Source organism: Urocitellus parryii, chromosome 9, assembly GCF_045843805.1.
Source record: "Urocitellus parryii isolate mUroPar1 chromosome 9, mUroPar1.hap1, whole genome shotgun sequence".
Lineage (NCBI taxonomy): Eukaryota > Metazoa > Chordata > Mammalia > Rodentia > Sciuridae > Urocitellus > Urocitellus parryii.
In genome coordinates this window covers 46,618,376-46,632,696 of record NC_135539.1, presented here as the reverse complement: position 1 = coordinate 46,632,696, position 14,321 = coordinate 46,618,376, and the positions used below count along the sequence as shown (strand labels likewise).

General features: G+C 45.4%; 1 protein-coding gene across 1 annotated transcript in view; it reads left to right on the top strand.

Moving 5' to 3' along the window:
• Frmd4a (FERM domain containing 4A) overlaps positions 1-14,321 on the top strand; it is a 262,810-nt gene that overhangs the window by 114,162 nt on the left and 134,327 nt on the right. The gene's annotated exons all lie outside the window — the stretch shown is intronic.

The following is a 14,321-nucleotide window of genomic DNA, read 5'->3' as shown; positions in this document are numbered from 1 at the left end:
AATAAAGGTAGGAGTCTACCCAGTGTGATAAACATCTGTCCCTAGTGAATGCCAGGGTGTCCTTCCACCCAAAGACGGGAAACATAGAATAAGGAAGTTGTTAGGAGGTTGGAGTATGAAGGGAAAATGCAGAGGCAGAGGGAAAGTATGGGAAAAGTAACAAACGTGAAGAAACAATCGTGGCAAGAGCTGAAGGATATTTTGCATATCTTGTCTCAGTTAATCTCTTGCAATGTTGCTGAGACATGGACTTGGCCTTAATCCCACAAATCCTTCTGAAGCAATGACTCCAGTCCAGGTCTCGGATTTTGAAGGTGTCCTGTTTTCTAACAGTGATCCTGGGTTCCCAGGGCTCTGATGTGATGCCCAGGTCCCCACATGGCAACCAGGACAGTTGATGGCATCCAGAGCAACCTGGAGGAGAGTGTTTGGTCTAAAAGCTCAGGAGGGACTATGGAAATGATGTCACCCTTCTCACCTTTCTCTGTGCCTCTCCGTCCAGCTATGCATCAGATGGAAAGATTGACACTGGTACAAAGGCCTGTGTGCAAAGTTTTTAAATCAAAACATAGGATTCTAAATATATACATGCGTGCTCATGTGCACACACACCTACAAATGCACACTCGTACTGTGTGACCTTGAACATGAATGCACAAGGTCTGACTTCCTGTTTCTTTCAGGATTATGTTTTGCTTTCCCTGGTAAGAAGAGCAGGCTCTCAAAGTGTCAGATAGCAGTGCTGGGATCACATTGATCTGAAGACTATAGATTGCTTGTGTGGTTGCTTTACTGTGAGCACCTCAGGGTCAAGGGTCAAAAATGACCCTTGCCAGCTCCACAAGGGTCATACAAGGTTAAATGAAGGGGTTGGAAGTGGACTATTGCTCCCAGATTTTCTGCACATCGATCCATAGAATTCTGTGGCCACCAGGGTCAAGACAAGAGCCTTGATCTCTGCCCTTGGACCAGGACTATTTTAAAATCTCACTATGGCTTTGGAGAGATTCTAGAGGAAGACATATTTTCCTTATCCTATTTACCTTCTCATTCTGATGTTATCATCACTCCATGCTAAAGAGGCTGATCCAGAGTCTATGAAAGGCAGCCACACAGACAGCAAAATCTCCCCCTGTGCTTATGACCTGGGTCAGGGTTTGACCCTTCCTCCTGCAAATGAAAGGAAAGGGGTGAGGAGTGACAGCTCCCTGCCTGAGAGACACTCCTCTGGGCAGCCAATGACACTTGCTACCACAGGGTCACAGCCTGCGATGAATTCTCTTAAACAAAATGGCATGCTATTTTGATTGTAAAGCCTATTAACTCTACTCCAGAAGGAGAATATAAGGCCTCAAGTGAGCGAGAGCAAGGACCAGCTGAAGAAGCACATGATCAAACCCCAGATGAGGTCATTGCCAGGCTCCAGTGCCAGCACAGAAAGGGGTCAGAGGGGCTGATGCATTGCATGTGAATTGACTTATTAAGATTCTCCAAGTTAAATGTTTCAGAGGGCCTTGCAGGCTCCTGATGTATTTTGATGAAACACTGGACAAGAAGAAACAGGCAGTTGACATGAGAAAAGACCGGAATGCACCTTATCCTGCTTCTCCTTCATTTCTACCCATGTTCCTCCTGCCATGCAGCCTCAGTTTCACTTTGAAGGGTCATGGGGGCCAACAGGATCATGCACAGAAGAGAAGGTGTTGGACCTAAACTGGACCCATAGCTAGAAGAGATTTCTAGCAGTTGAAGATCCTTCTGGAAAGTCTTCTAAGAAAGAGGCCCTAAAAGATTTGGGAGGAACTTGGACTTGGAGGTTAGAACCAGGAGATCACATGAGTCCAGTGAAGGCTCACTGAGATGGGCTTTGATGTAGGGACAGAACTTGGGGGAACATCGTTATCCATATGAAGGTGCCTCTTGCAAAACCCCTGTCCCCACCTCCTCATTTATTTGTTCATTCACTGACCCATCCATGCTGTCATTTAAATATTGATGATTTGGGCCAGGCTCTGTGGAAATGAAGATGTATAAGATACTGTTCTGCTCTCCAAAACTCGTCATCCTTGAAAAGAAATGGAGTTATGAACCAAGATGGCAGGGCCTTGGGTTGCATGCCATGGGCGTGACTTCTGCACTTCTCTGAAAGCCTTAGAGCTGCTGGGTGGGTTCATATTGTCACCAAATACAGGGAGCACCATCAAGGCAACTCTCTCCCCAGAGGCAATGGTACAGGGTCTTGAAACAAGAGTAGTTTGGGCCATAGAGAAAGGAAGAGTATCAAGATTAAGGGAGCAGTTGTGCAGTGACAGAGTGCAGCATGGAAGGGCAAAGACCTCAGAAGTATGTGGGAGCAGAGGGAGCCCCTGATGTCCAGGCCTCACCTCCCCTCTCCTCGAGTGTGCTCGCAGACCTGCCAAAGTGGAAACATGGCTCAAAGCCATTCCCTGCTTCCTGGCAGACTGCACCAGCACCTCCGATCCATCTCTCAGATCCAAGGGCACAGGGTTCAGTTCATCTGCGTTGGCTTTTTCAAACGTGATTTTTTGAACATTCCTTCTTCTTGCCTTATCAGTTTGCAGGAGGCTGTTTCGCTTTGCCTGGATTGGGACTGACTTCGTAATTCTTATGTGGTTTGGCTTCAGAATCAAAAGGAAATGTCAATGCCAAGCTGCCTAATAATGACTGACATGAGCATTTGTTTAAAACCTAATAAAATATTGCCTCCAAATTTTCTGGCCAAATTCACTTATGTAAATATCTAACATCAGGTCTCACCCAGAATATCCTGTCGAGTTTCAGGAGATTGTTTTCAAATGTGCTCTGAGCTATGGGAATGGTGTGGAGGGCCTGTGTGCTGGGCTGTTCTTGTCGGCTACATTTCTGTTTTCCCCCAGAAACTGTGTTGAAGACATGCTCTCCGATGCCCCTCTGTGCTCTTCTTGAGGGTTATTGCGGGGATAGTCCTGCCTCTATTCATGAACTTCACCTCCTTCTTCTGTCTGCTAATAAAGCTCATGTAACTAGTAGGTTTCCATTCACCAACTCAAACTCTGGATCCAGCAGTGGGAATTACAGTAGTCTCCTTTATCTGTAAGGGAAATGTTCCAAGCTCCCCACGAGGTGCCTGAACCTACTGATAGTGCCAAACTCTACATATGCTCATTATTTTCTATAGACACACACCTATGATGAAGTTTATAAATTAGATACAGTAAAAGATTAATTAATAATAAAATAGAACTGTTATAATGACATACTGTAATAAAAGTCACGTGGATCTTTTGAGTCGAGACAAATATTAATATTTTATTCATATTATTGGCATTAATATTTTATTAATAGAATTCATATTAATATTAATATTCTCAGACCATGGCTGACTGTGCATAACTGAAACCACAAAAAGTAGAACCAACCGTGGGGACAGAGAGATGATGGCAGTATGTCTTAGATGCTGATCCTCTTCAATGGATTCAGTCTTGTTGATGCGCTTAATCTCCCTAGTCTATACTACTTAAAATTCTGCAGGCCTCCTCGAAACCTTTTGGAAGTAGGTTGGATGTAGTTTTTCCTTGGACCGGCAGCTGTTTGCATCCATGTAATTAGCATATTGGAAGAGAGGGAGTCCCTACAGCCTTCCCTTTGCTGCTTGTCTGACTTTCATGAAACTGCTCTCTAGGAATAGATATGTTTCAGCCAAAACCTGGTCTTCCCTCTTCAGCCAACTGGGACTCCAGTACCTGTGCTTTTTTTTTTTATTACACCCTTACCCCCATAAGACTGTATTTTAATTGTATTAAAAAGCACATCATCAGTAGATCAAAATGTATCTCTCTTGCATGTCTGCCAGAGCTACCCACAGGGAGGATCCTGGGGGCGGGCACTTGGGGAACTTCCAAATTAAAATGCTGATAAGCATTGAAAAGCCAGTGCCATGTCTCCAGGCATATAGCTGGAGCCAAAGGGAGATTTCTTTTTCTTCCAGCCAATAAATATCATTTTAGCCCTAAAGAAGCAATAAGTCGGAAAGGCAAGAGGTGCATTCCTCTTGTGAATGGAGCAGGTATTACTGAGCAGACGTGAGGTGTGCTATTTAGGACTGAGACTACCCAAGGAAGTTAAATCCAAAGGAAGTTGTCTGCTTTCTGTTCTCCTTACTCTGCAACATGATTTATTCATGGCTTCTAAGATAAAGGATGACATTTCATTCAGAAGAGAATTCCAATTCTGATCAGAGAAGGTCCTCATCAAAGTAGCGGGTGGGTTGAATAATTTTATGGGGATTTGGTTACTGGTAGAAGGAGAAAGGGGACCCACATTTATTGAGCATTTACCATATACTTCATAAATGTTCATTTATTGAATCCTCACAACACTGGGAAGTAGACATTACTGTCCCATCACTTCTAGGTGAAGAATTTCAAAGCTCTGGGGGCTGATTACAAACTCACTGCCCAGGTTGTATGATAGGTTATGACAGGAGGCTTCCATTTTATGAGACATCCCAGTCCTGTGTTATTTTTAACTCCCTCAGAACCTCCAGCTCTAACATGATACCCCAAGGCCAGTTTGTCTTTCCAACATGGCAGCAGTGAAGCCACAAACATTTTTTTTTTCTTTAGTGTTTTTTACTGGTGTATTCTAGCTATGGCCAATAGTTTGTTTTGACATAATGGTACATGCATGAAATAGAATTTGCTCCATTTCAGTCTCAAGTACTTCTCCTTTCCCTCCCCTCCTTTCTCCCTCTGTTCCCCTTCCTCTACTGATGTTCCTTTGATTTGTCCATTTTTTTTAAATTGGCACTTTATGAATATACCTAAAGTTGGGATCCACTGATGAAATTATATATATTATATATATAATTTCATCAATTTCATTCCTCAGTTCTCTGCTTTCCCCCACCGCTCCTCCCACCCCTCAGTCCCTTACTTCTGCTCCTCTTATCTCCCCTCTATTTTTGTGGGATCTGCCCGCTCTCTATTTTTTTCTCATTTTATTCTAGCTTCCACATATGGGAGAAAACACTCAACCTTTGGCTTTCTGAGTCTGCCTTATGTTGCATAGCATGATGTTCTCCATTTTTATTCTACCAGCAAATGCCATTATTTCATTCTTCTTTATGCCTGAGTAAAACGCCATTGCGTAGATCCCACATTTTCTTCATCCACTTACCTGTTGATGGGTAGCTGGGTTGGTTCCATACCTTCAAGTCACATTCTTTGAACACTGACCATGCCCTAGACAAAGGACAGCACGTGTCATGGGACCACCCTTGCTGTCCATCCCATTGGAGAGATAGCAAACACCTGAGAATCACCCGACCCCTACTCTTCTTCCCAGCTGTACAAGACCTTTAATAATGAACTCTCACAAGTTTCTATCTGTGATGATGACGAAATTGACAATTCAAATGACTGAGCCCCATGTAAGGCTTCCTGACCTCTGTGTGTCCCACAGAGAGCCCTTTCCAAAACTCCAATTTCTGTGGCTGTTCCTTGCATGGTTGAACAGTGCCCTTCTTTGCTCTTCCCTAATCATCAAGCAAATGGAATAATTCAGTGTGTAGTGTCACAAGGACTTCCAACTTGAATTGGTCCTCTTGCTGTTTGGCCCACTGGGACGGTGACCAATCTGCCAATCTGTTGTTTGATCTTGGAAAATGTCCTTCATCTCCCAGTGAATGAATGGGCAGTTTACATCCAAAAGAGTAGGTTGTTACTCCCTGCAGGACAAGATGGGGTTGAAGTCAAATATGCAAAGCAGGCATCTTTTTTTTAAAGAAAAGAAATGGCAGTGATAGACAAGATGGCATGGGAAATTAAGCTTGGAAATCTCAAGTTGAAGCCTAGTCTAGCATCCCCAGGATCACTAGAAATAGCTCAGAATTTGGGCTGTGGGACCTGGCAGCCCTGTGTGGTTGGGCAAGTTGAATACTACGTGGGCCTTTTTGTGTTTCCTCTCCCCAAAGCAGAAGCTATTGTTTCATTAATGTGACGGGGGCTGCATTAACAGTCCTAGCGACTTGCCCTGAGCAGGATGGAGTCTGGGGGTTGCTCTGTTAATCAGGAGGCACAACCTAATGAACACCTGCCCGCCTCCCAGAGTCCCCAGAGGGGGACTGAATAAAGCAGACTCCCCAGCCGTCTGGGGAGCACTTGCCTTTCTAGAGAAGCAATAATTATGTACGCCTGTCAAAGTCTTCCCGTTGGGCATCATTCAAATGCATAGATGAGAAAGACTTTCTCCCAGACTGTCATGGCCCCAGCTCTTCCAAGAAAGCTGAGACCAGGCTGTACTTTAGAAAAATATGGAAGAAACCATGTGGAAATAAGAGGAAAGATCAAGGAAATAATGTAAAAAGGGAAGGGAAAGGTGAAACAGCTGGGAAACTTTAAAAGATTGTTTCCAAGGAGTCCCCACCCCAGGGTTGAATGGCAGAGTCCCTTGGAAGGGGAGAGGGATGGATGGAGAGGAAGGAGGCAATTAAAGCAGTCAACTGTGGCTGTTGGGCCACCCGAGAAGTCAGTACTGAAGAAGGAAGCACAGTTAAGAATGGGGCGCAGACATCCTTTTGGGGGTACGCAAGTAATGGTGCCTGCAGGCTCATGATATGAGACCTGGCGACTCTCTTGAAACACTGAGCATGTGACATCTGGTCCCTTCTATTGGTGTGCGTCACCACCGTCTGCCTCATAATTCTCTGCTTCACACCAGTGCCCAGAGAATGTCCAGGTGGCATCCCCTCCTGAGGTCTGCTTCCCTGCTGGGCTGGTCTAACAGTAAACACTCCACTCTTTAGTCTGTCCTGGCTACCAATAAGAAGCCTTTATTATGCACCTACTGTGTGGCAGGTACTGCATTAGCAGTAGAGCTACAAATATTAATAAAATACAGCTCATCATCATGGGATTTAACTCACAAAACTGACAAAATTCTATTGCCTTTTGCAAAAGCAGCTCAGAAGGGCTTGGATGTCAGAGGAGCCCAAGGCTGGCTGGATCTCTACACCAGTGTTCAAAACAAAGCCCTGTTCAGGAGCTCCATTGTTCACCGGAGTGACCGCAGTTCATAACAACGTCCTGCGGACTTGAAAATTGCTAACAGTTGATTTTTAAATTTTCTTCCCATGGGAAAAAAAAGCATGCGAGGAGATGGATATATTAATTAGATTGATCTAGTCCAATCGAAACATTATGTTGTATACCATAAATACAGCACATGCAATTTTTGTCACTTTTTCTAAAAACATGAATAGGTAAAAATTACATGAAATTCAATGCTTGGCTTTGGAGTGAGCCTTAGCTTTTGTAAGCCCTTGAGTCCGTGGGGGGTTGAGATCTTGGGCACACTGTTTAGCATTTCTGTACCACCAGTGTCCTCACCCATAAGCCATTGCAGAGTGGCTCTGAAGATTGAGATGATGTAAGTAAGCTTGAGGGCCAGAGCCAGGGGGAGATGCCAGTGCTGGGTAGCCAGGGCAGTCCACCAAGCGGCTCCACCCGAGACCCCAGGAAGTCTAGACTTGAGGTCATTCGCTTTTGCTAGGAGCTGCCTGTTTCCTGCCTTGAGCCCCTTTTTTCATTCATGTACTCTTGTTTGCTTTTGTTGTTTGTTTTGCAGAGCTGGGGGGGTGGAACCTACCACTCTGCCTTGGAGCCACATCCCCAGCAAAGTGCACTTTGGTTTCCTTTCCTTCCCATTTCAGCACTTTGTGACCTTAGAAAAATATAGAAGAAAACATGGGGCAATATAGAGGACGATTAGAGGAGCCAGAGCTGGGGTCAGGCACTTGGCACAGAACAGGTGGCCATTGCTGACAACTAAGGAGGCCTCCTTGTCCTTGGACGTCCTCATGGATATCTCTGGGCCTTGACTTCCTCCCCTGTAACTAGAGTGCTTAGTAGAAAGTCTCTGGCTCTTTTTATCACCTCTTGTCCCCAGGTGACCTACACCCACCTTGCTGTAGTGGTTGAGACCTGCCACGTATTAGCTGTGAACATTTGGCAAGGGACCTCTCTCTCTTGGTTGTGGTTCCCTCCTCTGTTGGAGGGGTACTCCTGGCATCTCCTCCAGAGGCTTCCGATCTCTAGCCCTGTCAGAGCAGATTCAGGGGAGTCCCAGAGCAGGCTGGACGGCAGGTGCTGTGCTTCAGGAACGGCACTGTTAACTTTGTTGCTCTGCTCCCAGCCAGCTTTGCTGTGATGATATGCTGCTGTGGGCCCCTAAACTGGAGCTAAAGGATTTGTCCCATGTGCACCAAGGAGTCAGGTTCGGGATGGCAAGGGATATCTGTGATGGAGAAATACTGCCTCCAGTGGGACCCGCTTGCTGCCTGGTAGAAGTTCTTTGGAATTTCCCTACCTGTTCCGAGTGCTCAGGAGCTGAGAAGGGTGCAGACCCCATGTTCTTCATACCAGTCTTCACATAGAAACTGGTCTCCCTTTGCTCCCTGCCACAGAATCAGGCTGTGCTGAGAGACATGGAAGGAAATGAGCCTCTTCTGCTGATCAGCTGAGCATCCTTAGGAGACAGGGGGAGGAGGAGCTGCTAGGGCCTGCAGCACATCCTTCCTGTAGAAATACACAGAATGGCCTCATGCCTCCCCTCCAGCATGGCCTCCCTCCCCAGGAATAAAGAGCAGCCATGTGCATAGCTAATGCGCCCATGCTGGGCTCACTGCAAAGACCCCAGGGTGAGGGTGAGGGGACAAAATGACAGGCAGCCATTCAGCCATCATTTATTCAACACCACCCCCGACCCGGTTCCAGGAGCATTCAGGCCAGCCCCTCCGGTCCAGTCAAGGGCAGACTGCCTGTGCTTTCTACCCACTCCTGAACTGCCCATCTCACATCTGTGGCCACTCCTAAAAGGCAGGAGTGACCCATCCATCCGGTCACAGAGTCCCATGTACAGCAGATGAGTAGGCAGTGCAGGGCACAGGGCACCTGTAGCTGTGCCACCAAGATGAACGTGGCCCACCCTCTGTCACCCTAGCAGTCACAGTGCATTTTGCAGTGACAAGGGAATTGTCAAGACCATCCTCAGGCTGGAGGGAGTTGAGAGGGTCAGGCTTCCGACAGCCCTGATTCCTCCCAAAGCACATATGGGAGCTGTTTGATGGTTACTGTTTGAAGTTTTATTTTGTGTGTGTGTGTGTGTGTGTGTGTGTGTGTGTGTGTTAGTGCAGTTAACTCAGAAGTGGCAATTGCTTTGATTTGGAATATGTGCAATGTCACAAGGGAATAGTGACTAACAAGAAGAGGCTCGAAGGGGGAATCGCTCTCACTGAGTGGAACCCATTTAACCCCTGGCCCAGGCTTGGCTCTGAGACCAAGGCTGCCTGCCCTGCCTCCTGCCCAGGGTGGCCTGGGCACTGGCAAGGAAGAGCACTTGTGCCAGGAGGGTGCTTGGAAGTCACTCGTGTGGCAAATGCCCAGCCAGTACTGAGTTTCCTACTCTTAGTAACTGTCTGGGAATAGAAACTATAAAATCTTTGGGGTCTTAATCTGAGGATGCATATGATTTTCCGTGGCTTCCATAACAAATAACCCCCACACTCGGTGGCTGAAAGTGTCAGGAAGGTATTCTCTGGCAGTCCTGTAGGCTTGCTGGAGAAGGCCCTCATCTCAGGCCTCTTTCAGCTTCCAGCGGCTGCTGGCATGTTCCTCCACCTGTGTCTCCATCTCCCCAGTCTCCACCTCTGTCTGCCTGGGTCTTCTTGGTGTGGCTGTGTCGAAAGTCCCTCCTTCAGTCTTTTATAAAAAGACATGTAATGGCACTTAGGGCCCAGCTGTTCTCAGCACTTTGTATAAATCCTTACTCGCTCATTTATGGGGGTTCACTCATCCTCACGGCCACACGTAGACATGGGCGTAGTCATTATCACCATTTTGCCACAAGGGAAACTGAAGCTCGGGAGGTTCAGTTACTTACCCTAGATAACTAAGAAAGGCCAGCCATGTCAACAGACTGGAGTTAAGAAATCAGGGAGGAATCAGGTGGTTTTAAGGTTTTTAGGATGAGTGAATAAAATCTTTGAATAGGCTAGGGAGTTTTTAGGGAAAGAAGTTATAAACTTAATAAGAACATAAAGAAGAATAATATTTTAGAATATCTATCCCCTTGATTCTAGTTGATCATTTTACAGATGAGAAAACCGAGGCCCAGAGAGGTTATATAGTTTGTTTGAGATCATCTACCTAGATGTACACCTGTCGAGTTTGAAGTGGTGGAGTAATATCAGGTAGCAAATATATTCAGCGAAGAATTGGGAGGTGCTGGGGTGCCACCTCTTATCCGTCACCTGGAAGGATCACGGTCATGTAGACAGTACCTGTCACACACATGTGCGGTGTGGTTTTGAGCATAACAGTTGTCTGTGTCTCACCTAGAAGAAGTAGGCGGGGCCTAATCCAAAATACTGGAATATGCTAGGTAAATGCACAGTTTCCAGACGGAGCCAGGCAGAGAGGCCTTGGAACTCAGATCTGGTGGTGGAGTCAAAACAGCAAAGACAATCAGCTGCTCTGCTTTCCTCCCTACATCCCGTGGCGGGAACGCAGGTCACCAAGCTCATGGAGCATTGGTTAGGCCATCCAGTTAGCATATTGAAGGGGACATTTGTAAGATTTCATTTGCCAGAAGAAACACTAGCCTAGAAGGACAAAGGCAAAAGAATTTGAGATAGAAAAAGGAAAAGAGAGAATCAAATGAGTTTGAATAACATTAATTAAGGGCTGAGAGCAAGTCAGTCTTAAACACATGGACCTCACAGGCCCAGGACAATGAGGACCCAGAGGAGGCTGTTTCTAATGTACCCACGACATGCAGGGCTTGCCTTGCTCACGGGGGTGGTTAGGCCTCTGCCCAGTGTGTCCTGCACAACTCAGTGGGGCTACAGGCTGCCTTTTTCTGGCCTCGCTCCCAGCCTGAATCCTGCAAAGCCCCACAAATGTTTATAGGACGAGTAATTAGCAATTATAATCAGCAGGATTCTGTAAACATCCCTTCAAAGTACATAATAGCAGAGAGCTTTCTGCCTACCCAGCAACTTGCTCTAAATGAGTTCAAGGAACTTTCAGAAAGATGTAGTTCATTAATCACCATCATGTCAAGGTGGTGACATCGTCTCTTGCAAGATCAGGAAATCAAGATGCTGATGTTCGAGAGGTTTGACCAGCCTTACAGAGACTGAGAGATTCAGTTCCTGAGTCAATCAGGATGGGCAAGGTCATGCTGCAATGACGAATGACCCCTGAAGTCTCCGTGGCTTTAACAGTGAGTTTGCTTCCCACACTACTCGCCCTTCCAGTGTCAGGGGCAGCCCTTACTCTCACTCGTGGGAGCATCCACCATCTGGGTTGCTGCCAGTCACGATGGAAAATAGCCCGTGGCTTTTATCAGGAGTAAAAACCTGGGAGTTGTAACCTCCACTTCCCTGCCTTAATTTCTCCATCTATAAATTATGGGTGACAAAGGTAAATCTTTCTTCCTTAAGAGTGGTACATCTGATCTATAATAACTGTTAAACACAGTAAGGAGACTGGCCTTTTTACATTTTTTAAATAAAAGATACCCATCCAAACACCCAACCACATAGGTAAGACCCTTGAAAAAGAGTTCATTTGAAGCATGAAGTTTATCCATGATGCCACTATAGCTCAGCGTCTTATACTTGCCTTCCATTTATATGTCACCAGAAAAGCTTTTTTTTTTTCTTTTAGAAGTTTCAATATAAAAAGGATTGTGGCAACAAGCAGAATCAGAAGGACATGTCACCATGCAGAGGCCACAAGTCACTCTTCACAAGGCTCCCAAGGTGGCGTTCATCCCTCTAGTGGCTTCTTCAGTGTCTTGAGTCATCTCTTTAACTTTGTAGGCTCAGAAATCTGACTTTCACACTCCCAGGGCAAGACTCCCATTAACCAAATGTATAAATTCGTGATATCAGTGTATTGGTTTCAACTGAGAAGTATCACCTTCATTCAGACAAGACCCTCAGGGAACATGATTCTTGACCTCTCACCCAGGAAGTAGTGAGGTCAGCAGAATAGCAGAGGGAACTTACCCATGTTTTGAGGCCAGCCAGAGCTTGATTTCTGATTATTTTCTATCTTTTTCTGGGGGATTGGGCAGAAGAAGGTAAAATATATATAATAAAATTTACCATTTTAACCACTTTTCAGGTATGCAATTCAGGGGCATTGAATACATTCATAATTTTATGTAATAATAACCAGTATTTCTAAAATTTGTTGTCATGTCAAACAGAAATTCTGCAACCATTAAGCAATAACTCCTCATCCTCTCCTCCACCAGCCCCAGGTAACTTCTGTGAAATTGCCTATTTTAGTTACTTCCTATAAGTGGAATGAGACAATATACAATCTTTGTCTTTTTGTGTTTGGCTCTGTCCCTTAGCATAATATTTTCTGGGCTCATCCATGTTGTCACATGGGTCAGGATTTTATTCCTTTTGAGGCTAAATAATATTCCATTGTGTATACTCAGACCTTGTTTTGAACTTTGACTTTGCTGCAAGACTGAGGATAGCCTGCCGATGTCTCCCATTCTCAGAGTTTTGATGGGCAAAGGATGATAACCTGTATGTTAGATAGTGATGAGCTCAGATAAGGGGTTCTCGGCATCACATCCAGGATGTAGTAATGCCTTAGCAAGTCCCTTGGAAGGCACAAAATTAGCAACAGGATAGCTAAGTGTAACAGGATCTGCTGAAGTAGCCCCGGGTCTCCATTTTTGCCATTAAGAGACTTTGACTGAATAAGGGACCCAAGTACTCAATGCCTGTTGCCTAAGGTCCGGTTTCTGGGTTCATCTCCTCTGCTTCCCAAACTGCCCCTCCTATCCCAAAGAGAAAGAAATCTTACTTCTGTCATTTCCAAGATTGGGCTGGATCTCTCACCACAATCTGCAAGAACCCACAAAAATTTACTCTGTAGTCACACCTCATTTTATAATATGAGGTCGCCCCAGCATGTTCACCCACTCCTCCTCTAGTCCCATTCACTAAACTTGACTCCAGGTGATTTTTGACATTTGCAAAACAGCAAATCCATTTAAGTGCAAGAAAAACTATCACAGATGAGGATACGGTGTGATGCATGCTTGAAGGACAAACCCAAAAGATTATAAAAAGTGTTTTAAGAAAGAGCAGCCACCATGCACATGCTGTGACTCCCTTGAAAGGGACGACAATGACTTGGACATATAAATCGTAGTACATTGCAATTTTTAATTAATTAATTATTTAATTAATATGAGTTAGGTATATATGACAGCAGAATGCATTTTGATTCATTGCACACAATTGCAGCACGACCTTTCATTTCTCTGGTTGTCTACCATGTATCGTTGCACCGCGTGTGCAGTCACACATGTACCTAGGGTAATGATGTCCATCTGGTTCCACCATTTTAAAAGCAGCCACACTGCCTCAGTTACTGGGCATTGAGCCCAGGGGCGCTCAACCACTGAGCCACATTCCTAGCCCTTTTTTATTTTTATTTTGAGACAGGAACTTGCTAAATTGCTTAGGGTCTCGCTAAATTGCTTAGGGTCTCGCTAAATTGCTGAAGCTGGCTTTGAACTTGCAATCTTCCTGCCTCAGTCCCCTGAGCAGCTGGGATTACAGACGTGTGCCACCAAGCCTGGCTCACAACTGAAATATTAAATGCTTTGAAACTGGGCAACCAAACACCTTCTGGGAGCGAACAATGTTGGCAGCAGAGTCAGCAGCAGCCCACAGCACACAGCGTTTGTTGGAAGCTTCAAGAGTTCCCATCTTGCATTTACTTTGTAATTCATCAGTGATATTCTGAGATGTGCCATGCATGTCCCTCTGTATTCCCCCAGGAGAGGATTTTTTCTATAAATAAAGGAGGGCCTGACGTAAAACCTTTAATTCCCTATTGGTTCAGAGATTGCTCTTTCACTTTTCCAAAATGGAGAGGGAACAGAAGTATTAAATACTAACGGGTGTTGATTTATCAGGATGGATTCTCCTGCTGATTTCTGTCTTCTGGGAAGGAAGCACCACCAGATCTTCAAACCCACACTGATCAGTTCAATGGTTTTCACTGGCGAACTGATGGCCATTGAGGGTGGTGGAGGAAGGCAGCAAAGAGACAAACATCCTGACTTAATCTCTGGGGGCCATTTTCTCTGTGTGCGATGGATGATGTCACAGGCTGTGGTGAGGATTGAAGCCACTGGTAATTCTACAGTGCTTAGAATAGTGCCTGCCACCTAGCAAGTGCAGACAGTCTGACTTAGGATGACTCAATTTGTGATTCGGG